The sequence below is a fragment of the Pleurodeles waltl genome, chromosome 5 (genome assembly GCF_031143425.1).
Source record: "Pleurodeles waltl isolate 20211129_DDA chromosome 5, aPleWal1.hap1.20221129, whole genome shotgun sequence".
Classification (NCBI taxonomy): Eukaryota; Metazoa; Chordata; class Amphibia; order Caudata; family Salamandridae; genus Pleurodeles; species Pleurodeles waltl.
The window spans coordinates 937,325,895-937,353,305 of NC_090444.1; the positions used below are offsets into that span (position 1 = coordinate 937,325,895).

The 27,411-nt window shown below is 44.1% G+C and overlaps 1 long non-coding RNA gene across 1 annotated transcript in view; it reads left to right on the top strand.

The window, feature by feature from the left end:
- The window catches only part of LOC138296171 (uncharacterized), a 286,156-nt gene extending 263,739 nt beyond the window's left edge, over positions 1-22,417 (top strand). Inside the window, exon 3 of the long non-coding RNA XR_011203777.1 lies at positions 22,005-22,417. This is a non-coding gene — a long non-coding RNA (uncharacterized lncRNA). The remainder of the gene's footprint in view (positions 1-22,004) is intronic.
- The last annotated feature ends 4,994 nt before the right edge of the window (positions 22,418-27,411 follow it).

Here is a 27,411-nt window from a genome sequence, read left to right on the forward strand (position 1 = left end):
AAACACAGGATGCTCAGTCACAACTGCACACATCTGCTTCCTGGGCAGGAAGGGTGGTGGGCCTGACACATTTCAAAGGACAGTGGCCAGCCCTCACACAATGGACTGCCAAACCCCCTACTGGGACCCTGGCAGACAGGATTGTACGGAAAGGGAACCTTGTGCACTTCAAAACCACTCTTTGAAGTCTCCCCTACTTCAAAGGCACGTTTGGGTATATAAACTGGGTCCCTGACCCTACCAATTCAGACCCTGTTTGGGAAAGACAGTCTGCACCAGAACCTGCAACCTGCCAAAAGAAGCTGCCTGTCTGCCCAAATGACTCACCTGGACTGCTTTGCTGTAAAGGATTGCTGCCTTGCTGTTGCCCTGCTGCTTTTCTGGCCTCTGGCTCTGCTGAGAAGTGCTCTCCAAGAGCTTGGATTGAGCTTGCCCCCTGTTTCCTGAAGTCTCAGGGCCAAAAAGACTTGATCTCTGCAAAAAAAACTCCTTGTGTGGGGAAAATCGACGCACAGCCTGCTGGAATCGATGCACAGCCTGTCCAGTGGTAAGAAAATCACTGCATCGCCGAACCGGAATGACGCAGCCCAGCACCCCGAGTGGAGATTGATGCAGTGCCAACGTTGCGACCGGAACTGCAACGCACAGCACACCAGATTGACGCATCACTGAGCAAAAATGATGCAGCCCAACTTTCTGCAAGAGGAATCGACGCAGCGCCAGCCATGGGGCAGGAACTCCGCCACATCACCGACCGGATCGGCGCAAAAGCTGTGACTTCGTCCCACACGCCCAGGATTTCCATGAATCATCCCTGGGCGTCAAAAGACCCCGCATCACAAAGAGGATTCAAGTCTGCACGCCAGAATTCGACACAAAGCCCTTGCCTCATGGAAAAGAATCAACGCATCGTCTGTGTGTGCCCGGAAAACCAACGCACACCTACCTTTTCCCACGCATCTCCTCCTCTGCAGTCTTCATGCGTGTAATTTTGACGCAAACCATGTACTTTGTGCTTGCAAAAGACAATTGTTGATTTTAAGAACTAAAGACTCTTCTTATCTTTACAAAAGTGATATTTCCACTTGTGATTATCAAATCTTGAATGTTTTTTACCTTAATTTAATCAGATAAATATCTTATATTTTTCTAAACCTGTGTGGTGTATTTCTGTGTTATTACATGATTCTTTGCACAAATACTTTACACACTGCCTTCTAAGTTAAGCCTGACTGCTCAGTGCCTAGTTACCAAGGGTGGGCACAGGATAATTTGGACTGTGTGTGACTTGCCCTGACTGGGATTGTGATCCCTATTTGGACAAGGGTGTATACCTCTGCCAACTAGAGACCCGATTTCTAACACATGGTTATAGACAACTGAGTGGAAGCAAGGTCATTAACACTAGTGCTCCATCTTTTGCAAGAGGGAGCTCTTCTGTTACATGGACCTTGTGTTACTCTGGGTGGTCTAAGCAGGTGGAGGGGACTGACCCCTATCTGAACCCCGATGTGCCATCCCCCCGTGTTGAAACAATTCTCCCTATGAAGGATCTAGCAACATATGCAACAAATCGGCTTATACCATACAATCATCCCTTATTCTCCGATCCCGTGTGAAATCCTCATTCCTCTATGTTCTCCACCATGGCTGCAATGTTGGTGCCACATTCAACAGCTAGTGGATGGCAATGTGCTTTTTTTCCGAAAGAAAACCCAGTTAAACAAACCGTTTTTGCATCTTACCATCTTTTGGGGTGAAGAAAAGCCTCAGAATACACTGCTTGATTGAGAGCTCCAAGTGGATCCTCCACCCTCCTGCAGTCTATCCACCACCTCTCACTAATATGTCACCACTTCAGGACAACTCCAGACCATATGCAGGAAGCACCACGGGTCTGTTTTATATCTGGTGTACTTCTCAGATCCAAGGGGGTAAATGTGGTGAGGTTTTTTGAGTGTGAGATATGTGCAATGAAGTACCTGGAAGTTCACCAGTTTATATCTGGTGTTAATGGAAACCACCTTCACCTGGGCAAAGACCTTAACTCATTCTTGCCAGTCAGTGGTTCCTGTAGATCCTCTCCTCATTTATGTTGTACTTTTAATAATAACTTGGTCTTTCCTGTTCCAGAGCTGCATAAAGTCTGGAGACAGTCCTCACCATGGATTCCCACCTCCAATAATTCTTCTAGTGTCTGCAATGTCATTGGGCTATTGGAAACCTAGTCCATATTTCATTAATTGTTGTAGTCAGTTTGGCAAACTGCAAAAATTGTCCCACTCTGAAATAAATATCCCATTGTGGTACATCCCTACTCTATCCAGCGCCTCATGGACATGTCACAACCGATTCATATGACTGATTGCAGCCATTCAAAGGCTGTTCTCTCAAGCCATTCTTGAGAACAGCGATGGCCTCAAAACCCACATTACCACTGTTTCCAATACCCTACTGCCACCTGGTGCACTAAATAGGGACAGTTAAGCTCTTGTTGCGCTACTGCCAGAAGATAGACTTCCAGATTGTCAACTCTTTCGACTCCTGCCAATAATCTCTTCTCCCAAATTTCCTGAGGTGAGCACCATCTCACTGGATATTGAAGCTGCGTTGCCATAAAGTACATCTCCAAGTCTGGATGTCCCAAACCCCCTTCCTCAGTGTTTAGCTCTAGCACTGCAATCCCTACCATACTCCTTTATCCTGGCCAAATTAGGGAAATTAGTAGGCTGTCTAATTTTTTAAAGGTAGCATGAGGTATTGGGCATAGGGAGTTCTACAGTGCATACATGCATCATGGGAGAATCTTCATCTTTCCTAACACTATTCTAACCATTGTAAAAGAGGGCAAGTTGTTCCACAATTGAATCAAGGCCCTGAGACCACCCAGCACTCTGTTCATATTAAAGACAACTGTCACTGGGCTATGTATGGCAACTGGGTGTCTAAATAGCGGAACCTATTTATATCCTACCGTTTGCCTACCTTTGGGAGCCCCTCTAGTGGGACATCTGTCAGCCGTTCCAATGGAAAAGGATACCATAAAAGTGATGGATGGAATGCTTGAATTAATATCAGCCACTGGTAATTACTTGGGGCTGCGTACCAGTCCATCATCATTTTGCACACCATGTATCTCAGTTTGACTCAGCCATATGCAAATCATTCTTGAACCTGCTTCAGTGGGAACCGTACAGGAGGAACTGACAGGGTAAGTACTCCCTGAAATTGAACACAAGCAACACAAGACTAGTATCACTCTGGTTAAGGCTCATCAGCCAAGTATATCTTGGTTCCAATAACACAGTGTGCACAGGCAACATGTCTGAGCATACCCGTCCCACTTAGGGCAACACACTGAAGTATACAAAAAAGTGATGGATGGAATGTTTGAATTAATCTCAGCCACTGGTAATTACTGGGCTGCATCCCCCTCATATTATTTTGCACCCATGCCACTCAGTTTGGAACCAGCCATATGCAAATCAGTCTTGGCCCTGCTCCAAAGGGAAAACTCCTACCCGAACTGACAGGTCGGGTCCTCCCTGAAACAGAACATAAGCAAACCAGGACCAGTTTTGCCTTATTTAGGGCTCATTAGCCAGGTGTGGCTTGGTTCCAGTGAGACAGTGTGCACAGGACTAAGGTCTAGGCATACCTGTACCACTTAGGGCGACACTCTGAAATATATAAAAAGTGATGGATGGAATTCTTGAATTACTTGAAGCCTTTAGTAGTTACTCAGGGCTTCATCCCAGTCACTCATTATTTTGCATCCCGTGCAACCTCAGTTTGGACACAGCCATATACAACGGTCTTGACCTTGCTCCAATGGTAAGAGTCCAGCCTGAAGTGCCAGGCCAGGTCCCATCTGAACCAGAACACAAACAACCAAGGACTGTTTTCACCCTATTTAGAGCTCATACGCCAGGTATAGCTTTGTTCCATTGACATATTGTGCACAAGATTCATGTCTAGCCATACCTGTCCCACTTAGGGAGACACTTTGAAGTAAAAAGAAGTGATCAATGGAATGCTTGAATTAATCTCAGCCACTGGTAATTACTTGGGCCACATACCAGTCCAGCATTATTTCAGACACCATGCCACCTCAGGTTGGACCCAGCTATAAGCAAATCAGAATTGAGCCTGCACAATTGGGAACAGGGCTGCCCAAACTGCCAGGCCAGGTCCTCCCAGAACCAGAACACAAGCAACCCAGGATGGTTTTGTCTTGTTGAGGGCTCAAAAGCCACATATAGCTTGGCTTCAGTGACACAGTGTGCATGTGACTCAAATCTGGGCATACCAGTCCCACTTAGAGCGACACACTGAAGTATACAAAAAGTGATGGATAGAATGCTTAAATTATTCTCAACCACTGGTAATTGTTTGGGTTGCATCCCAGTCCATTATTATTTTGCACACCAAGCCACCTCTGTTTGGATCCTGCCATATGCAAATTGTCTTGACCCTCCTCCAATAAGAATAGTCCAGCCTGAACTACCAGGTGAGGTCCTCTCTGAACTGGAACCCAAGTGAAGACTGTGGCCATCAGGAAAAGCAGCAAATCCCCATGGCTTATTTAGAGCTACCAGGCCTCTGCAAATGCCTGAAGATTGGTAAATTGCATCGGAACTGAGCGTTGTGCTGTAAACAATGAAAATATCATCCGCATATAGAAAAAGCACATGCTTGACGTTCCTTACCTTTATGCTCTACTCTCTTATTTCACCATGCAGATTAACAGACAACAATCCAACATCAGCACAAACAATAGGGGGAGATGACAACCCTGTCTAGTCCCCTCTCTTTTCCGCAGCTACCCAACACATATCCTCCAGTATGTACTAATTCCGTAGGGTTTGAGTGGAACAACATGATACACTTTAGGAATTTGGCCCCAAAGCCCATTCTCCAGAAGACCTCTTTCATATATTCCAAGTCAAGGGCATCAAAGGACTTCTGCAAATCTCAAACCACAAGAGCACCCTCTATATCAGATGTCTGGATCATGTGCATAACATGTGTTAACAGTTGAATATTCTCCTTGTAGGTATAGACACACTTGTCATTAAGTACCAATGCCCCAAGCACTGGCTTTAATCTGTTGTCAAGTAGTTTTGGTAACACCTTTACATCTATGTTTATAATGGACGGTGAATGATAGTATCCCAGGAGCAAGGCGTCTCTGTCTGGTTTGGCAAAATGATTATTTACCGCCTCCTGCATAGACTGCAAGAGTTGACAAATATATGTGGCCTCTAAGAATACCTCCAACAGATGCTTTCAGGGGTAGGGCAGCAAAGGCTTGGTAGAACTCTGGTGACTTCTTTCGCCCTTGGAGTCTTATTGTGCGGCAAGTCATGAATCACAAATTAATTATATTGTGATATCAGCCTCTAACACATTCTTCCTGTCTTCCTCTTCTGACAATAAAGGAAGCGCCAGTCCTGTTAAGAATCTTTGTAGGGGGAGCTTTTGAGTGGATATCATCTTGCTATTCTACCCAAAGAGCACCAATATCATAGGTGTGGGGGTCTCTATCTGAAGCAGCCATGGAAGGAGCCGTCCAGCTTATTCCTGTCCCTATAAAGCCATTGTCTGTAAACTGGCAAAGTGCACCTTTCCAGCACTGCCCAAGTGTCTACAATACTCTTTTTAATTCCAGAGTTTCCCTGGTCACCTGAGACTCCTCCCTCTCCTGCAACCTAGACAGTTTTTCTTCTTGGTCCTGGAGCTTTTATTAGAGCTGTACTTTTATACCACAGACCTTGAAAAGGCACTCTATATAGAGAACTACCTTATGGGCATCCAGTTCAGCGGCTCTGGTCATCTCCATTCACCAATTGGTAGTGAATTACCGCTCCAGGACCCCAGCAATGTCTATGTGGAATGCCACATTTCTGAAGGCCTCTGGTGGAAGGCACCACATGGGAATATAAGCTATACGCCTGCTCTAGATAAATGTGGCCAACAGTGGGGCACGATCTGATATAAATTTACCCAGATTCTCTATCTGAAGCAGCCAGTTCTACAGAGTCCAGGTCACTAGGAACCTGTCCAATATACTGAAAGTACCATGCACTAGGGAATAATATGTTTATTCTCTCTACCATGGATCAAGGGCTCTGCAGACATCCGTACAATCCAAATTAGTGATCACTTCCATCAATGCCCCTCTCGTCCCCCGTTTAGGTTGGGCTTGAGTGGGATTCCTGTCCAAGGTGCCACCAATACACAGTTAAAGTCCCCCACCAACAGGAGGGGTATTGTGCAAATAGGGCATGATCACCTCCTGCATTTTTCTAAAGAACATATTGGCATCTGCATTAGGTGCCTACACATCCACTTATCATTTTTTAGCACCTTCTAAAAGGCTGTAGACAAGACTGTATCTACCAGCCACACCAGCATGAGGCGAAAAGTCACCCAAGGAGCTATCTAAACATACACCCCCTTATGTGGCGGAGTAACAGTGTCCCTCCATTTCTTTCTCAATTACTCCCTCTCTGCATTGCTTAAATGTGTCTCTTATAAGAATTTCAACCCCACCCTGTACTTCTTAAGGTACAAATGCAATCTGCATCGCCTAGTATAATTTTGAAGTCAGATGATATTCAAGGTGATTATGTTTTTGCTACCCCATCATCGTTTTCCTCTTTTGCATTTGGTCTAATCTCATGTTGGCAGTGCCCAGCAGCCCCCACACTTCTGTACCTGTGCATGCAAGTGCAGCAACCTCCTCTGAGCCCTCGGTATCTTCAACTCCTTTTGCTACCCTCACATCTCTATACGGGACTCCTCTGGCTATAATACAACAGTGTCTCTCTCCCCTGTCTAACTGCCCACTCCTCCCATGCCCCCAGACAAACATCCCTCAATAACACAATGATTTTTCCCCATATTCACTCTGCTGGTTAGCATCTTCCCCCCAAACAAACTCAACAGCAATTTCCATTTACTAACTATGTGGAAATTGTTGTACTATTCCCTATTCTAAATCTCTCACGAAAAACAAGAGAGAACCTCCACACTCTCCACTCAGAGGGAATGTCCTACCCCACACAGAGGACAGCAGGTCTTTGCTGGATTCCCTAGGTGTGTAGGGGTGGTGCTATGTCCAATCTGACCAATATAGCTCTCTGTGGCTGATCCCCTGTGTAGTCTTTGGCCCACACTTACATGTGGCTCCCAGTTACAATGCAGGAGTCTCTGATGTATGTCCCTCGCTGCAGCGTTCCCCATCCTAGCAGAAAAAAACATCTTTCTCACCACCCATTGCATCTTTCAACTTCATTGCATCCTGCTCCCATCTACAGTCATGCACCAGTCTAGCTCAATCCGTCAGTTGCCCCATATACTGTCCGGTGGTTGTGGTTGTTTCCGGTCATCCCATCTGCTATCTGTCCTCTGGAGCCCCCAAATCCCTGTACCCCAAATCATCCACCATCACCAGAGTGCTGTATTTTGACCCAAGTACTCAAACTATTTCTTGTGATGGCCCACCTCTGCCGAGCTACTCGGTTTACTGCTACTTCTGCGATTCCTACTACTGGAGTTTCCAGCAGCCCACCTGACCTCTCTGCCATCCAACCAGTCCCATACCTACTTCAGCCACAGGAAGAAGTGCCTGCGTCCCTAATGCATCATCTTAAGGTTTGAGGGATGCAATATCATGTATTTTAAACCTAGTTGATGTAGATGTTGTTTAGCAGCTAAAAAGAAATTCCGTTGGGACTGTACCTTTCTTGCATAGTCTGGGAAAAGCTGTACAGTGGAGCTCTCAAACTGAGGATTCCCTTGTTCCTAGACCACTTCAGGGGGTCATCTCTAGCCCTTTCAATTACAAATGTGTTTGACAGTGTGCCTGGCTCCACAGCGTGTCAGGGCCATTGGTCCAAAAAGAGCTAAGGTGAGTTTCTTCTGCCCACTCCGAAAATCACACAAATCACAAATTACATGTGTGAGCTCTGCCTGTGGTATCCTCAACTGTTTCCTAAAGATATGTCATCCTGTCAGTGACAGGACTGATCATGCACTGAAGCCCCTCTACCTCCTTTGTGAGAGCAGTAACATTCCTTTTCATCATCAGATAGCATTAACTGCCCTAGCATAATCCCACTTGCAGCACATTCACCTTATAGATAACAAGTCCATTTTCTGTTCCTGTGTCTGCTTGGATCGCAGTGACCTCCAGGATCCTTGCTTCTGAGGGCGCCAGAGTGATATGTAAGGACCTTTGGTTATCTACATTCATCTGCCACCTGCTTCACCCAGCTCCGTCCGTATATTGGTCCTTTTTTGTTTCTTGGGATGCTCTCAAGATCCTAAAGGGATATCTTTGTGTGTCTGCATCCCAGAATTTCCAGGTTCACTGGGTGGGAGGGAGGGGGATTACCGGCATAGGACCAGTCCTCCACTTCAGCTCTGTGTATGCTGCACATGCACTCATTTATCTGTCACCAGTCAGTCTCTCTGGTCACGTTGGTCCCAGCTGCCCTGGCAGGTGAGAGACTCTTTCCATTCAGGCACACTGCTGATTTCCACTGGCTTGCCTTAGTTGTCACACTATTGCCTACATCTCCAGCCAGGTCATCTCCGCTGCAGTCAAGTTGTCAGGCCATGGAACCTAATCCTTCAGGGTCCTTTGCTTCCCAGATCACTACTGTCTTGCTACTGAGTTTCTCCCTGCCTCAACTCTGCTCTGTGTCCTGCAGGTCCATCCATTGCAATGTGCCTACCTCCTTGAGAAGGTTGCAGTCCTTTCAGACTTTCCCAGCACATATCACTTTTCCTCTGTCCACTGACATCACTGCTGAGTCCTCCTCAGCCCAGCCAGTTAGGCACTGCAGACAGCTGGGTGGGAAAGGGGGCCTTCCAACTCTGAACCTGCCTCCGCCCTCTCCTACATCTCTTCCTCACTCCAGGCTCCTTTGTAGTATCAGGCTGGGACAGCCAAAGGCCAAGCAGTCCAGGCCATCAAACTGTGGGCCACAGTCCCTCAGCCACATCTTACTCTCCAAAGCCTCAATTTGCCGCTCTTGCTATAGCACTCGCCTATCAGCCCTTCATGCATAGCTCCCACACTCCTCACTGGATGCCCCCTGGTCTTGTTATAGTCTCATCGCAGCTCAACTGAAAGTATCCTAATCTTGTCATACTCTCATCGCAGCTCGGGTGCAAGCACCTTGCAAGTACCTCCCTCCTCAATGCTTAACAGACCACACCTGTCAGGGCTCTTAGCTGTTGGGTGGAGTACACAGGACGCTTTATGATCTCACAGAGGATCGCTGAGCTTCAGCAGAAGTCATGCTGTTGGCCATCATGGTTCGTAAAAATCATACATTAAAGCTAACAGCCTTTGAAGGTGGATTGTCATTGCACAGTGTTAAAGCTTGTAGATATGTATGTTGTTACAGGGAAACTCACCAATTACAATGGGAGACAAAGACTTTGGTGTTGCTTTCCCCCATGACAAGTACTAAAAGATTTGTATTTTGAGAATCCTGGTTATGAGCTTTTAGGAAAGATTTTATATTGCTTTATTAAGTGGAATTTTGCACATAGTTGCAATTTAACACCTAACTGAAGAAGAAGTTTGGCTTCACCCCACTGCTGTTTGGGTAGAGGTTATGTGTGACCACTGAAAACGAGAGTTTGTAGAGCACTTTCCAACACTGTAGGAAAGCTGATACTCAATAAAGCAGGACTGAGTTGGTTATTGCGAGAAGCCAATGCTGTGGCTTGATTTGGTTCTTATGAAATGCTTCACTATTTCATGAAGAGCATACAGGAAAGCCAATAGGTTCTTAAGGGTGGATTGTCACTTCAAGGGATGTGTGAAATTCACTATATTGGTTTTGCGTAAATGACAACATTCTGTGTGGGTAAGTGGGTTTACACATTTCTGCCATTAGATTTAGGCCCATATTTATACTTGTTTTGTGCCGAATTTGCATAATTTTTTTATGCAAATTCAGCGCAAAACTAACTCCAGATTTATATTTTGACGTTAGACTTGTCAAACATTAAAATATTGGAGTTTGCACATTTTTTAGATGCTTGAACCTACCTTGCGTCAACGACATGCAAGGTAGGTGTTCCCATCTAAAAATGGTGCTGACCCCTTAGCACCATATTTATCCCCTGTGCTAAAATGACGCACGGGTGAGAGGAGGAGCTAAATATTGGTGCAAAGCTTGCTCGCATGCAGAACAGGCGTTAGGGGGCCTGTGGACCCATTTCCATGGTTGAACACTATGGAATGTGTCCACAGGTGCCCTCATCAAGCCCCAGGAACACCCCACCCACACCAGAGGGACACTGGAGGATGGGGGACCCCATCCCAAGTAAGTAGAGTAGGTATAGTTAAGTATTTTTTTTAAATTAAAGTGCCATCGGAGGTCCAACTTGGGGCCCACTGCATGGCACAGGGTGCAATGGCCATGTCCAGAGGACACTGGTCCCCTGTGCTGGCCATTGGGGTGTTGGGCATGACTCCTGTGTTTTCTAAGACAGGAGTCATGTGGTATGGATGGTTTTGCATCAGAAAATGATGCTAGGCTGGTTAGAGACATTTTATTTTGCCTCTAACCAGCCTAACATCATATTTTGGTGCAAAGTACCCTTCCCCTATACCGCCACTGCCACCCAGCTAACGTAATTTTTTTTTTATGCTAACCCACTCTTTGCGCCAGCTTGAGGCATTCCATAAATTTGGCGCCCAGCTGGTGCTCTCGATTGGCGCAAGCAGGTGGTATACTTTTAGACGCAAAACTGCATTTGTGCAGTCTTGCGTCAAAAAGTATACATATGGGCCTAATTTCCCTATGTCTAATGGCATCTTGCATGATTACTTGAGCACATCTGCCTGAAAATGAGTGTTTCAGTGTCTTAGCTGGTAGCCAGTCCTTTAGTATTTTTTCCTGTTTATAAGTCTATTTTCATGTCTTTCCTCCTCCTATTTCTGTTAGAATATCATGCATCTGCCAAGACAGTCATACTGGGCTGCTTTTTTGCCTCTCATTACTTCTGCATTGTGCTACACCCTTTGCACCCGGTATTTCTAAACTGGATGCCATCTTTGAATAGTATTGACAATTGAGTATCATTATTTAACTGGTTCAAGATATCCAGCATGCTTAGAAGCAAGTTATAAGCATCTTCGTATAAGCATGTTGGGGACTACACACCTGTCGAAGCACCTGGATACCCTCTGGGGTGATTAGTGCACAAGATAAATCAACATAACATAACATAACATAACATAACTTAACATAACATACCACAACATAACATAACATTCACTTAAACAGCTCCAGGGGACTACCTGTTCCAGATCACTTAGGGGCCTGAAGGAGGAGCCCTTTACATCGCTGAAACCAGGGCTGCATTTGTTGCTACAAAGCCTGTTGTCACCGCTGCATGGGGCGCAAGTGTGCAAAACCTGGGTGAGGGGTGGGCCTGTCCTGTGCCCATCAGCACCAGGAAGAGAAAGGGCCGACCTGCTGTAGTCTCTGGACTGGGGCCAAGTGATGATGTCAACATTGCTGGTATTGTTATGATGGTTAGGAGGCTACAGAGAGGTAGTTGGTCTGAGATCACAGCTAGCAGCCTTGTCGGTTGAAGTTGGGAAGTTAAAGCAACCTGAAGGTCTATCATGTAGCAAAGCCCTTACTAATCAACCTACTAACACATACAACATCCTAATAGATGACGAAAATGGTGTTAAAATTGTAGCAACAAATTAGGTCATGTCTACGCTCAAGGTTTTCAGCATGAACATCAATCTACCTGTGAGCCATTCACTTCCAAACCCCAGTGAAGGGCATCCTCATTTGTCTCCAGAAGCCCACTTATTCTACCAGTTGATCTTAGACCATTCCCTTAGGCCAATAGTGAGCAATCCTCATTGGGCACTTTCTCTCAATGTCCAAAATTAAAGGGTCCTTTAAGGAGGAAGCATGAGAATCGGGCTAGGAAGGCAAGTTGAGTGTTTATGACATGGGTCTCAAAACTGATCCTGGGTTTAGTGAGGATGAGGATTCTCTGATAGAAAAGTGCACCCACTAAATGAGGTCTGTCCGTAAATGTTAATCCTTAACACACCCAGGTGTTTTACATGCAAGAAGGTTCCATGACACATTAGCGCAAGAGGCTTTTGACTACATCGTAAAAAACCCTCAAACATGTTTATATGGTCGACGGGCTTGAATTATGCTAAAAAACCCTACCAGTACTTCAGTCCAGGTTAAACTCAACCCACCATGACCTCCTCCCCTCCATTTCAATTCCTGACCTTTATCTTATATTAAAGATCCAGGATCCTCCACGATGGATAGACTTGGAGACTGGTGGCATTATGCATCTACTAGGTGTGTGGAGTCTTTTGTTGGTGATGAGACATTACAGCATGAGATCCACCATAGGGAATTATCCTTCCCCCTTGTATCTAGCCCAGCAGAGACCCTGAGTTACCACTGAATAATCATGGAGACTCAAAGATTATGAACATCTTGTGGTGGATGTGAGATCTGAGCTTGGTGACCAAGCACGAGGCATATTTATAGATCAATTTGATATATGCCTACTTTTGGAAACATGGATTCTGAACCCCAGTACATAGGTCTGGTTAGGTTGGTTCATTTGTTCCTGATAACCACATGAGAAAGGTGGGCCCTCCAGTGGCCTTTTAGTTTGGATATGACCCTTACCAAATGCTAAACTGTCCCCAATTGCTATCTTTTCTTCTGATATTCACCATTAAAGGGAAGAACAGCCACAACTTTTACCTATATAATGTGTCTAACCATGGGACTAGAGGAGGGGTGAAACACTCACATTATACAACTTATGGTGTACAGGGAACAATTTGATATACATGAATCCCTCATTATTGCAGACTTCAATATCACTTTTGAACTGTTTGAGAAAAAAAGGTTATTCCCTCCCCGAGGCAGAGGAAGAGGAATGTCCCTGCATTAGATATTGTGCCTGTGAAATGGTGGACAGATGTTGCATGCCAATTATTCTCATTTATGCTAGCTTATGGTTTGAGAGCATGCAATGATCTCTCTTTCCCTGCGGAGATATGTAGTGGACATGAACATTGTCACTAAGAGTGACAGCGATCACAATGCTATTCACTGCACACTGACTGACGTAGTTAAACATCTGTTGGATGTTTCACTTTCACCCTCTAGGGGTGTGAATCCATCAAACATCAGGTGCAGAAATAAATGGGCCAAAATAGCAGTCAGCCAGATCTTCGGGCTGTTATGAACAGGGCCCTTTTAGAGGTCTTATTGAACCAGGATAGTTCTATGAGCACACAGGATAAAAACGTTGGTACTAGCACTATACACGGGAAACTTTAATATAGTAGGTGAATGTTTCCTACAGACCCATTCTGGGGGTTTACTCAGATTTCACATTGTACAACCAAGATTGCAGGGGAGCAAAAAATGAGCTGCGCCAAGCCTTGGAAAACAATAGCGCTGATTATATCAGTCAAAAAAGGAAGCAATATAAACAGTTTCAGGCAAAAGCTCATGCTAACTGGGACACACAGATTTGGGTGGACATATGTGATGCAGCAAAATCTAAGGATGTCAGAAACTTCTGGCGCCTGGTGGCTAATGAGGGGCAGAATAATAAACTCCATCTGGCAAACTCTATCATCCCTGAGACCTGACACAAGCACTTTTCTGATTTATATGGTCTACCCCAGTGGCTGTTTATGTGTACGCTTACTCCATGTGGGCGACAAACATCTACCTCCTCTGTAACCACAGAGCTAAATAAAACTGTCTGCGCAATTAAGAGCATAGGGAGAGTAAAGCTGCGGGGCCCGCCGGAGTTCCTGGGGATCTTTTCCGATGAGACCCACTGAACTGGGCCACACATATAAATAAATTAGCTAATGCAATACTCGGAGTATGGACATTCCGATTAGCTGGAAAGCACAGGAGATTGTTCCAGTCCCCAAGAAGGGCTCTAAGAACTCACATTAAATTACAGACTAATAAGTCTTATTGATGTGACCCAGAAGGTTCAGGCAGATTCTTACAAACTTAACTTCTGGATAGAAGAGAATGAATACCTATCAAAGCTGCAAGCGGGCTTGAGAAAAGATATAAGTACCATCAACCACGTCTTCAGATTTTGATTATGTACTAGAAGAAGGTGGTCCTTAAGAAATCACACTTATATCTAGCATTTGTGGGCTTCAAGTTCGCTTTCGGTCTGATTCCTTGCCACAAACTCTGGGAGGTAATGAAGCAAAGTGAGGTCCCCCCTGACTTGCTGGACATGTTGATACACTTGCACCAAGATATGTATGCCCAAGTGCACTGATGATCCTTGGGTGAGCATACAGAATGTATAGGGATACACCAGGGATGCGTACTTGCTACAACCCTGTTTTCTCTATAACTTAATGATGTGGTGACCCAACTCGAGGCTTGCAAGAAAGAATGATGAACCAAGGATTGCAGGTCTAAAGATTACATTGCTTTTGTTTGCAGGTGACACCTTGTTGGTGTCTAGGACTTCGGTCGGCTTGCAGTCCTGGTGGATCACTTTACGGCCTTCTGTGATGAGCAAGGGTTAGTGATAAATCAAACAATATTTATGGCCATCAATCTCCTTAGATTCTTCAGAGACTCTATTAACCTTGAGGGAAGTAGCCTAGGCAGAGAAAACATGTTTCATTACCTTGGAATTAGGTAAACTAGTAATATTTTATGGTCTTCCTAAGTTCAGAAAAGCAGCTTGCATCTAAGCCAGTATGCATCTGGGATTTTGAGGCTGCATCAGTCCTCAAACGTAAGGTGGATTTCACCGTCTTTGAAGGCTTGCATTACCAAAGCAGAGGGCAGTGCCCCATATGGAGCCGAGTTGTGGGGTTCTTCAGGAGTGCCTGCACTTGGTTCAGCTGAAAATAATTTCTTATGATCCTTGGTGAGTTTTCCTAAAAGTACACCCTTACTATCCTTACAGTGGGATGAGGGAGTTAAACCCTTTCCCATAAGGCCTGTACGAGGCTGTCCTGGCTTGTAGTGGGTACCTTAGGTACTTACATCTTATACCAGGTCCAGTTATCCCTTATTAGTGAAATGTAGTAGTATTCTAGCAGCTTAGGCTGTTAGAGGTAGCTGTAGCAGAGCAGCTTAGGCTGAACTAGGAGACATGCAAAGCTCCTGCAATACCATTATAGTTACGCCGTACTTATACACAATAAAAGACAATACTCAGTGTTATAAAAAATAAAGGTACATTATTTTAGTGACACAAGGCCAAAAATATCTTAGAGTCAATACTCCTTCTGGAGGTAAGTATTATACACAATCTATACACTAAAGACCGAAATCAGGTAAGTAAATAGTCACAGAATAGTGCAAACAATAGAAAATATCATAGAATGCAAAAGCAAAAAATAGGCCTAGGGGCAACACAAACCATATACTAAGAAAGTGGAATGCGAATCACAAATTCCCCCTACGCAAGTGTAGTGTGTAGAGGGGCGGTGGGAGTGTAAGAAAACCAAAAAGGTGAGTAAAATACCCCACCCCAGAGCTCAGGACACTCAGAGTAAAGTACTGCAAGTTTCCTCAGGACACACTACAAGTCGTGATTAGAGTTATTGCAAGAACCAAGCAAGAGTGCAAACAACAAATGGTGGATTCTAGGACATGAAAACATGTAAAGAGAGGAGACCTAGTCCAGAAGTTGCAGAAGATTCCAGGAAGGACAAGAGCCCCTTCCAACCTAGAAAATGGTGCAAAAGAGGATTCTCCGGTTGGAAGAAGTCTGCAGAAGAGCACCAAAAAAGATGGCTGCCGATTCCTGCATAATGTAAAGGATGTCCAACATCAAGATGTTGGATGCAGGTGAGTTGCAGTGCTGAATTCATCTAACAAGCCTTGGTTCAAGCAATGTTGTGGTTCGCGTCAAAATGGCGCTGCCTGGACCCAGGAGAGACCTGGGGGCCTCAACTCAGACTGAGGAGGCAGAGGGGGCTCCCAACACTGGAGGGAACCCACAGATGACCAAGCAGAACCCAAGGAGGTCCCAGGACATGGGGACAAAGAAGGAGCAAATTGCATTGCTGTAGCGTTACAAAAGAAGGTCCCACACCGCCGGAGAACAACTCAGCGAGTTGAGCGTTGCAGGATAGAGTGCTGGGGACCTGTGCCAGGCGGTGCACAAAGGATTCTTCCAAATAGTGCACCGAGGCCTCAGGAGGTAGAGAAGATGCGGGGACAGGGGTACTGTTGCAAACAGGGAGAGCAAGCTCTTACCTCCTCCAAATTTGGACAGTTGGACCTTAGGACAGTCTGTGTTGAAGGGGTCCACCACCTGTGTTCCAGGGAGCCTGCTCGCCACCAGGAGAGGAGACCCAGAGAACCGGTCGTCATCTTAGAAGGTGCCTGCTGGAGCAGGGAAGTGACTCCGTCACTCCACAGGAGATTTCTTCAGTTCTTCTGGTGCAGGATGAAGACAGGGAGTCCTCAGAGCATGCACACCTTGGAAACTGTTGCAGTTGCTGGCTGGAGCTGACGTTGCAGGGTCACAGCAGCCTTTATGGATATTTTGTTGCAGTTAAAGTGTTTCCTGGAGCAGTCTGCGGTTGATCAGATGGTCAGAGGATGAAGCAGGAGTTGCAGAGGATTCCTGGTGGAAACTTGCACGCTGAACCTTAAGAGGAACCCACAGGAGAGAGCCTAAATAGCCCTGAGAGGGGGATTGGCTACTTAACCAGGTATGCACCTATCAGGAGGGGTATCTGATGTCACCTGCTGGCACCGGCCACTCAGAGACCTCCAGAGTTGTCCCACACCTTGGCAATCAAGATACCTAATGCCAGGGACACACTTGAGGAGCTCTGGGCACCACCTCTGGGGTGGTGATGGACAGTGGAGGGGTCACTCCCATTTTCTTTGTCCAGTTTCACACCAAAGCATGGAATGGGGGTCCCTGAACTTGTGTAGACTGGCTTATGCAAGGAGGGCACCATCTGTGCCCTCCAAAGCCTTTCCAGAAGCTTGGGAGGCTACCCCGCCCAAGCCTGTAACACCTATTCCCAAAGAGAGAGGGTGTAACACCCTCCTCCCAAAGGAAATTCTTTGTTCTGCCTTCCTGGAACTGAGCTGCTCAGACCCCACGAGGGCAGAACCCTGTCTGTGAGGTGGCAGCAGCTGTAGCTGCAGTGCAAGCCTCAGAGAGCTGGTTTGGCAGTACTGTGGGCCCATGATGGAGCCCCCATGATGCATGGGATTGGCCCCCCAATAACAGATTTGGAATGGGGGGACAAGTCCATGATCTTAGACACCTCACATTGCCAAATTCAGAGTTACCATTGTGAAGCTACATATAGGTATTGACCTATGTGTAGTGCACACATGTAATGGTGTCCCCGCACTCACGAAGTCCAGGGAATTGGCCCTGGACAGCGTGGGGGCCCCTTTGCTAGTGCAAGGGTGCCCTCACACTTAGTAACTTTGCACCTAGCCTTCAGTAAATGAAGGTTAGACATATAGGTAACGTATAAGTTACTTAAGTGCAGTGAAAATGGATGTGAAATAGTGTGTGCACTATTTCACGCAGGCTGCAGTGGCAGTCCTGTGAAAAGGTTTGTCTTAGCTCCTTACGGGTGGCAAAAGAAATGCTGCAGCCCATAAGGATCTCCTGGAACCCCAATGCCCTGGGTACCTAGGTACCATGTAATAGGGACCTATAAGGGGGATCCAGTGTGCCAAATGGAATTGGTAAATGAAGTCACTAAACTATAGTGACTAATTTGGAAGCAGAGAGAGCATACACACTGAAGTTCTGGTTAGCAGAACTTCAGTGACACAGTTAAGCACTACTGACAACCCACACATTAGGCCACAAACTATGAGCACTGGGGCCTGGATAGCAGGATCCCAGTGAGACAGGCAAAACACACTGACAAATAGGTTTTTAACTATGAGCACTGGGGTCCTGGCTAGCTGGATCCAAGTGAGACAGTAAAAACACACTGAAACACACTCACAAACAGGCCAAAAGTGGGGGTAACCATGCTAGAAAGAGGCTACTTCCTCACAAGGCCCAACTTAGACCCATCCTTGGCACACCCCTGCCCATGCAGAATATTAAGGGTGTTCAAGGAAATAGTGGAAATAGATACAAATTGCAACACAAAACGGGTTTGCCATATCAAGGACATTCTGCTTCAAGTAGGTCTAGAAGATCACTGTTTAGACAAGAGTGTTCAGTAATTCTCTCCAAGGATTCTCTCAAGAGCACTTTTAAGCATATTGTTGTTTTCCTGATGTGAGCAACAAAAACCAAGTTGCTCACACCACAAAATCCCTAAAGCTTATATTCCACAATGAGTTTGAAGATTTCCTAGATTACAGTTTGATCCAAGCTGCCAGACTTCTGTATGTGAAGTTGCGGGACAGCACTTCATTCTTTCTGTTCAAAATGGAAGTCCAAAACTGACCTGAGCACCAGTTGGCCAGAATGTTTGAAAAAAGAAGAAACTTAACTACACTTTTTTTTCTTTTGCCCAGGTTATGTATACCTGAGGAAGAGGTGGATTCTCCCGATTAGTAGAAAGCTTGAGGCTAAGGAATGCTTAGTGGTTCTTAAGCTGTAACATACTGAGACTTAAAAATCCATTGTTTGTGCCATTGGCAAATATATAGACATGAGGTGGAGTATTAGAACCAAAACCTTGGAGTAACCTGACTTAAGAAAAAGCTGCGTTCTTCCTTTCTTTTCCTTGATCAATGATCACCCTACAGTAGCCATTGCATATTGATACTTTAAATATTGGAATGATTTGCTAACACATTTCATGCACTTTTAGCCTAACTGCACTGAGCTAAGTATTATATCTAGTGCCTTAATATTAAGAGAGGTGGTTCATTCTCTGTCCGGCTCACAGCAGCTTTGCATTTTGTCACATCACTGTTCTGACATTTTTTAGAATGTTGGAGGGCTGAGGTGACGGTTGAAGGTGCTGGTGGATTTGGATGTGCCGGAAAAGTGGCAGCTCACAAGAACTTGTGACTTAATTATAAATAAAGATATATACACATACTCGTGTTTTGGAGCTTCTTCATGCCTTTAACACTAAGGATAATAATCTGATGCATCGACCGATGTGTCCGATTTCTTTCACTGCCCTACGATCCCCTAACGATGCAATGGATGCTCTTTATTTACAGTACAGAGCTCCATGCACATGTTTTCACAGATATGTCAGAAATTTGGATGCATCTTTTTGCGTTAAACCCATGCATTGCTGGGCTAGCATCAAAACAATAATGCTGTTCCAGCAGTGCCAGGAGGTCCCCGTAGAGAAAAGCCTTGCATCAATTTTTCACCTGCTCTGAGCAGGCATTACAATTCTGGTGCAGTGAAGTCTCACAATGACGCAGCGAAATGTTGTAAATTTCACTGCGTCAGTTCTCTTACCATGTGGCTTTTCATATAGGATCACCTAACCTGCACACATTATACCTGGCGCAGGCATAATGTGACACAAGGGTTTACAAACTGACACATCGGGCCCAATGCATCAGTTTGTAAATCTGGAGCAGTGTAAAGCATTGCTAGTGCCACTGCTGAGTCAAAAGAAATGATGCGACTGTGGTGCAAAGGCCTTGTAAACGAGCACTTAAGCTCTGTATATTGAGCAATTTATGTTTAGGTGTCTTTGGGTCAGCTCTAGTTTTAGTATATATGATTGCCCTGCACTGTTTGGTTTGATGTATGCCCATGAGATTCCACATGTTAGACCTAGAGAATCTATTTATGATATACGAAAGTGATGGAAATACTGCGTTTACGATTTACTGCTATGGCTCTAATTGACTATTAAGACCTGTGTGGTTTGTATGCATATCTCCTACAGCTGCTAATTCGAAGGGATATTTATTTTGTAAATGTATTATGGAAATTTATGGAAACTTGATGAAATGCTTTTAACTTCAGTGTATAGTTTAATATTTTTTAACATATTTATATAGTTTATATATTGGCCTACGTACTTTTATGGTCTTTACAACCGAATAAAATATTTATAACATAAATTAATATATCAACACCTAACATAACATAACATGTAACATAACATAGCATATATTATGTTGGCCACCTTGCATCTGTACAAAAGTGATACATTAGACACATGAATATTTAAAGATGGTGCCCAGTGGGACGTTTATTGAGTAATCATTTTTCAGTGCCATTGTGCAAAGTGTGTAATTGCTTTTTCCACTCCATGATGGGCAACACATTGCTTTTAAACGTGGCAGATGTGATTAAACTTAGAAACACAAATATAACGATAAACACAGGACAGAGTAGCGAGGGGCAAACATTCACACAGAGATCACAATAGAGCAACAGAACGGATGGATTGCCATGCCTTAGACTGCAGAAGTAAGTACCTTTATTAGAAATGTGAGAAGGAAACAATTAAGGTTAAAATGCACCTCTGAATCTTACAATGAATCATTCAGTCAGTAACTATTTTGGAAAGTAAAATTCTCCTATAAGAGCCTTCTTAATCAGTCAGACAGGACTGTTGCTATCTTCACGGCTGTGAAGTTGTGTGAGTTTTTGTTTGGTGATGGGAATGTAGGGAGCCTATTTGTTCCCAGGAGACAGCGAAACGTGTTTGGCTCCAAGGATGGAAAGTCAGGAGGGAAATGTTCCAAAGACAATGCATTCTGTCTTTTAATTTCGTGTTTTGAGACTGAATTAGCAGACTGACTCTGCTGAAGAAAGACCTTTCCCTGACTCTGCTGATACTCCTATCTTTGGTTCTTGAGCTTGTCTCTTGAACATTTCTGCTTTTCCCCATGACCTTTCATTTTAAACTGACACTTTCCACTTAGAATTTACCCATCCTATTTTTCATGCTTTATTTAGAAGAGGAAAGTTCCTTGATGGAACCAATACTGACTTTGTTCCACATTATTTACAGTGTGATGATTTACATTGCTATCTACATTATGCATAGCGTCAGATTGAATAATCGGTTTGATATTCATACTTGCTTGATAAATTAATTTGCTAAATGTTTAAAGTTTGCATCTTTGATTATTCTTATATTAAACATTCATGATTTGGACACCATCCTCATTGTAGTACTTGTTGAGCCCAATTTGTTTAACTGAAAATTAACTTGTTGTGCTGATGTTACAGTCTCCAATACACACAAGCTCCTTTACACTTAGAAAATATTGCATTGGGCTCTTTCTGCATGGTCATCCCAGATTTTTGCCTTTCTTTGTTGAACCGGTTTTTGTTGGCATTACGACTCTGTGCACTTTTCCATATCAATCAGTTGTAAAGTTTGTGTGCTCTCCCTCTTAAATATAGGCAAATTGGCCCACACCTAATTGGTACATTTAATTTACATCTACTAGCCTATTGTATGGTACCACATGTAACCAGGGCCTGTAAATTCCATGATATTAGTGAGCTGGAGCACTCATTGTGCCACCCAATAAGTAGCACTGTAAAATATGTCTCAGGCTTCACACCTAAGCCTATGGTGTAGTTTTAAACTGCCATTTTGACTTGGCAAAATTAAAATGTTGGCGTAAATAAACATTCATTTTTAATACTTACAAGTCACCCGTAACCTAGGCCCCAGGAGTTCAAAGGGGAGGGTGCAGGGGCTTAAAAAAAGTAGTAAATGTGTCTTTAACTTTTACATATCCTGGCAGTGAAAAACTCCTAAAGTCACTTCACTGTACCATAGACTAACACTGGGTTACTTATTAGAGTTGAAGAGTAATGATGTCAGTTTGGGAACAGATAGAGAAATGTTTCTCCCCTTCATTTGAATTGTAATTGTAATTACAAAAAAATTACAATAAATGTTATTTAAATACTCTTTATTGGTAAAGCCAGATTTTAAGTTACTATTTTGAAAATTGTACTTTTAGAAAGATTGCATTTTTCTGTTTAAAAAAAATATGCCCTTCTTACAGTGTCCATGGCTATAATAGCATTTCTGTGGTGTGAAGTGCATTCCTTCCAGACATAGCAATCCAGAAGTTTGGGGCTCTTTGCAACTGTAAGCGAGCTCTTCACATCAGCACTGATCGTCATGCCTCCAGCCAACATGAAATTCCGATGGCGACCTGCTCTTTGTGCCAAACGATATCCACCAATCGCCAACTAGAAGCCCCAGCAGCAACCTCTTCTCGTGCCAAGATGCTCCATCCGAGGATCCTTGCATGGACTTCGAGAAAGTAAATTCTTTACCGGGATAAACCTGTTACCTGTATTTGACTCACACTCCTCCGTGGTTTTGGCCAGGGCCGGCATGACCAAGAAACCCTGAGTGGAGCTTTGTGCTATTTCGCACTACTTTCAAATGAAGCATTAAAAAAATGATAACTCTGTGTCTAATGATTAGATTTTTGTCATTTTGCTGTCATTTTGTTCATTAAAATCTTCCTTTTTCCTAAATTGGTTTGGTATTTTATTTGTACTGAATATTCATTTTATTACTGTTTGAGTGCTGCATTAATACTTTGCACATTGCCTCTAAAGTTAAGCCTGACTTCTTTGTACCAAGCTACCAGAGGGTTAAGCACAGATATATTTAGTGACTTTATCAGTTCACCTTGCCAAGGAATGGTTTATTACTTGCACAGGGCTCTCACCCTACCTCAAATACCATTCCAGTTTCTTACAGAAAGCATCGACAAAGGTAATTAATTTACACAGTACTGCAACATTGCCAGTTAGCACAACACACTTCACAAAATGCAAACTCAAATCAATGCAAAAGTTGTTCTACTTTGTGATGCTCTTAATATAAGTACAGTAGTGAATAAGTATTGGTTTATTTACACAAAAAGTGACTTTTTTCTTTCTCTAACCATTGATTTGACCCAAAAAAATGGTTTAGTCAAATTGCTCAGGATTTTGCATGTAAAGGGCAAAAAATAGAGTACATTTTATCTTCTTGTACTCTAGGAAAGTTAAAGTAGCTGTTAGGTATGTCTTGCGACCATCTGGATTTAAACCTCTACAGTGATAACGATGCTAGGGAAAACTAAGATGTGCATTGTGCTTTGGATTTGATGCTGTCTTATCCAACTACACTTCCCTTCTGTCCTTCAAAAGGCAATACTCCCAATAGTTTGCTTTATTAACAGAATTTTCCCCTCAACCGATTGATGCCGAAGTCCAGAACTATCCTTCGTACATATTTAACGAAGGGAGTTTGTAAGCATCTGTAAATTTTAGCAGTCCACTAAGTCCATCCAGGTAGTGTACAATGTTGGCTTGCTCTACAGCGTAGCCTAAAAAAGAATGGGGCAGATTTATGAAAAGTGGCGCTGCACCTAGTGCAGCGCCACTTTTCTTGAGCCCCTTAACGCCCCCCTAAAGCACCAAGGTAGCACTGTATTTAAAATACGGCGCACCATGGCAGTAGTTAAGGTGCGTAGCATCATCATTTTTTATGCTAGTCCGGCGCTTTGCAGGATTAGCGTAAAAAATGATGATGCTAATCCTGCAAAGCACCCAGAGGCCCATTGTAATCAATGGGAGCCCTTTTTTAACACCTGTACTTAGCAGGCGGTAAAAAATGCTGATATGACCCCCCTAGTGCTGGCAGGCCCCTTTGCATACATCATGGCGCTGTGTTTTTCCCCTTCCAACGCCACATTGGCATGAAATTAAGCTAATGAGGCGTTGGAATGACGCAAGGCAAGCATAAATCTGGCCCAATGGGTTTAAGTACAGGAATGTATTGTACATGCATTACATGCAACTCTAACCGAAGCAGCTTCACCTGGGTAGAGTTTGAAAGGTAGCAGATTAGTCTCAAAAAGTTGTTCTGTAATCTAATTTTGCTGAACCCCAAAAATCGGGCTCCATATAATTCACCTGTTTTTGTTTTGCTCTCTGTTTCTTTAAAGGGGCTGCTATGGGGGCACTATCCAATTTTGCTACCAGCAGAGATGAAACTTTCCATTAATTTGTTTAAATATTGGAGCTTTTCCGAACCTGTGCACCTCATGCATTCTACGGTAAGCGAACCGGTGGCCCAGATACTTAAATTTACTAAAACCTTGCAACACAGTGTTATTTATTTTAAATGATTTCCTGTGGTATATTTGCTGACGACTATAAAGCACTTCGAGTTGGCACCGTTTTACTCCAACCGGTTAAGTGTACAATAACTTTCAAACCTAAATAAAAGTTTATGCTGGGATTTTTGCTTTTCACAAGCAGGATAGCATCATCTGCATAAGGTAAACAGGGACGTTGAATTCTATTGACAACTACATTATTTATATGTTTATTTATTTATATATGTCTACATGTTAAATAATTTATAGATAAGATTGAACGTCCTAATAAGGGTACCCCGATGCTAAAGAAAACAGAGTGACTAACTACAACAGAACAGCTACAAATATAATTATGAGCAGAGAACAAGTAAGCTTTAAGTAGCTTTCTAAATTTCAGCAATTGCATTTTGACCATAAAAAGAAAGGAAGTGTGTTCCACCTAACCGTGGCTGCCACTGACAAACTTCTTTTGCCATGGGTTTTCAGTCAACAGTTAGGCACAACTAATCTACATTGATTCAAAGCTTTCAGTAAAGGAAACGGATCTACCATTTACATTTTGAATTCAAAGGTGACTTTTCTGGGGTGTAAGCTGCCTTGTTCACGAGGCAAAGTGATTTTAAGAAGATGCAATTCTTTACGGGTAGCCAGCAAATGTCAATAAACACTGGTACAAGCCACAGACTGACCAAGCAGCATAATGTTGAATAAACTGCAATTTTAAGATTAAGGAACCTGTTAGATCCAGATAAATAGCATTGAGGTAATCTATGCAGTCATTCGTTGGATTTCCTGTGGCAAGGAAAACAAGTAAACCACTTGCTTACATGAATGTAGTTGGTAACAGTAGTGATCTGCTCAGGTAAAGTAAGTGCTGAATCAAATTATACTTCAAGATCCTTCTCCACAGAGTGCGGACTTGGAGCATAGCCTAAAGATGCTAACCAAAAAGAATATTTCCAGAAATCAGAAGACCTGAAAGAACATAAAATCTTTGTCGTACTGCCACACAGTTTCAGTTGGTTGACACTCATCCAAGAGTGGACTTACAGACGGACAAGTCTTTTATTAAGCACAGATGCCTGAGAGTCTTCTTCCACTGTAACAATAATTTGAATGTCATCTGTATATAGAAAAAGATTGAACCCCAAAGACTGGATAAGGTGTGCCAGAGTGCATGGCGGTCCCCCATTAGGGTGGAGGAGCGTTATCCCCCTGCTGCCAGTGCAACAAAAGTAAAAAATAAAATGGTAATAAAATGAATTACCATTTTATTTTTCACTGCTCCCAGCCTGAGCAGTGTCTGGGGGCGGGGCATTGCTGCTGACTGACAGCAGGGGAGTGGTGCACACTGCACCAGTTTATACTGCTCATGTCACTTTGTGTCAATGTCTTGTGATGGCCAGCCTGACATGCGCAGTGTAAACCTCTCCACCTAGCTGTCTTAGATGCCTGGGTGGAGAGCAGACACATTCTCCCTTTGCCTGCTGGAACGTCAAGGCAGCCCACTCTAGAATGTCCTGGTGCTGCTCTCATGCTGCTCATCTGCAGTATGAGAGCAGCATCAGGATCTGGAGAGGGAAGTTGGCTGAGGCTACTTGAGGAGCTGTTGTGCTGATTAGTCAGGACAAGGACTTTGGAATGTGAGCCTGAAGGCATTGTGATTTATCACAGTGCCTGCCACTGGGTTTAGCACTCTTCTCCACGACCCTCCACTGTTGAGGGTCACTGGCCACCACTGCCAGAGTGATCATGTAAAGATTAAATAATAATCAAAATCACGTTGTTAAGCACTTAGACATGAGTCCAAGACATTGATAGTAAAAATTTGTAGTAGTAAAAAGATGAGGGCAAATATACATCTTTGCCGTTACTCATTTGACAGCTTTAAAAACCTCTTGGGTGCCTGGGACGTAACGGTTAAGTCCTGGGCAGCACCACCCGGGTGCCCAGGACAGAAACGTTACGTCCTGCACCCGGCCCTCGGGGGAAGCACTAGTGCTCCCCTTCGAGGGCCTCCCACCCCTCTCCCACGGGCAGGGATGGAAGGGGAATCTATTCCCCTTCCACCCACGCCCCATCTAATGACGTCAGCGTGCAATCTCGCATTGACATCATTAGAGACCGCCAGGTGTGCTGGAAGCCATTTGCTTCCAGCACCACAAGGGAGAAGGAAGTAAGATTCTCCTCCGGCTGGGGGGATTCCTCTTAGAGAGGCATTGGGGGAAATGAGAGGGGTTTCCTTTCCCTCAATGTCTCTTTCAGCATTCCTGCTGCCCGATCGCGATGCAATCGGGCAGCAGGAATGCCCACTAGGCACCAGGGATTTTTTTTATGTTTGGATTTTTTTTGTTTTATGTGTCGGGGACTGGCCCCTTAGGCAAGGTTTGCTCCCCTAAGGGGGCATAATGTTTTTTGCCATTTCTGCCCAGACCTGCCTCTTATTTTTAGACGGATCTGCCCTCAAAGGGGGCAGAATGCCACCAGAATGCCAGGGATTGTTTTTGTATATGTATTTTGTGTGTGGGGGCAGCCCCTTGGGCAAGGGTCACCCCCCCCCAAGGGGGCCAAGCACTATTGGGCAGTTCTGCCCTCTTGGGGGCAGATTGGCCTATTTTTGTTAGGTGAATCTGCCCCAAGGGGGGAAGAATCCACTTAGCGCCAGGGATCTTGTGTGTGTGTGTGTGTTTTGTGTGGTGGGTGGCCCCTTGGGCAAGGGTCGCTCCCCAAGGGTGGGCTAATATTATTTACACAATTTCTGCCCCCAATTATTTTTAGGCCCATCAGCCCCCAAGGGAGGCAGATGCCACCAAGGCGCCAGGGATTTTTAAAGTTTTTTTTTGTGGAGGGGCAGCCCCATTGGCAAGGGATTTAGCACAGTATTGGTGGCCATTTCTGCCCCCCTTTGGGGCACATCAGCCTAGTTTTTTATTCCACTAGACACCAGGGAAAATTTCTAAATGTTTGGTGGTGGGATGTTTGTCAACTGGCAAAGTATTTCCATTTGTGACTATAACAGTTTATTTCTCCTTTTTGTTCTAGTTCAAAGCTTTTGCTTCCTTTGCTGTGACTCCTTGTGGTTTTGGGAGTGATTGACCTGCAGTTTGCGTAGTTGCATGTTTTAGGTACATAAACACAATTGACCTCAAAGGAGTATTGTTACCATGCATGAATTACATTTTTGTAAGTGGTGTACTAAATGCAGGATAGTGTGTGAAATCATCCTTTGAATTGTGCACAATGATATTTGTTTAGTCTTATGCCTAATTTTATTTTCTTTTTTCTTTTTAGTGGGTTATCATTG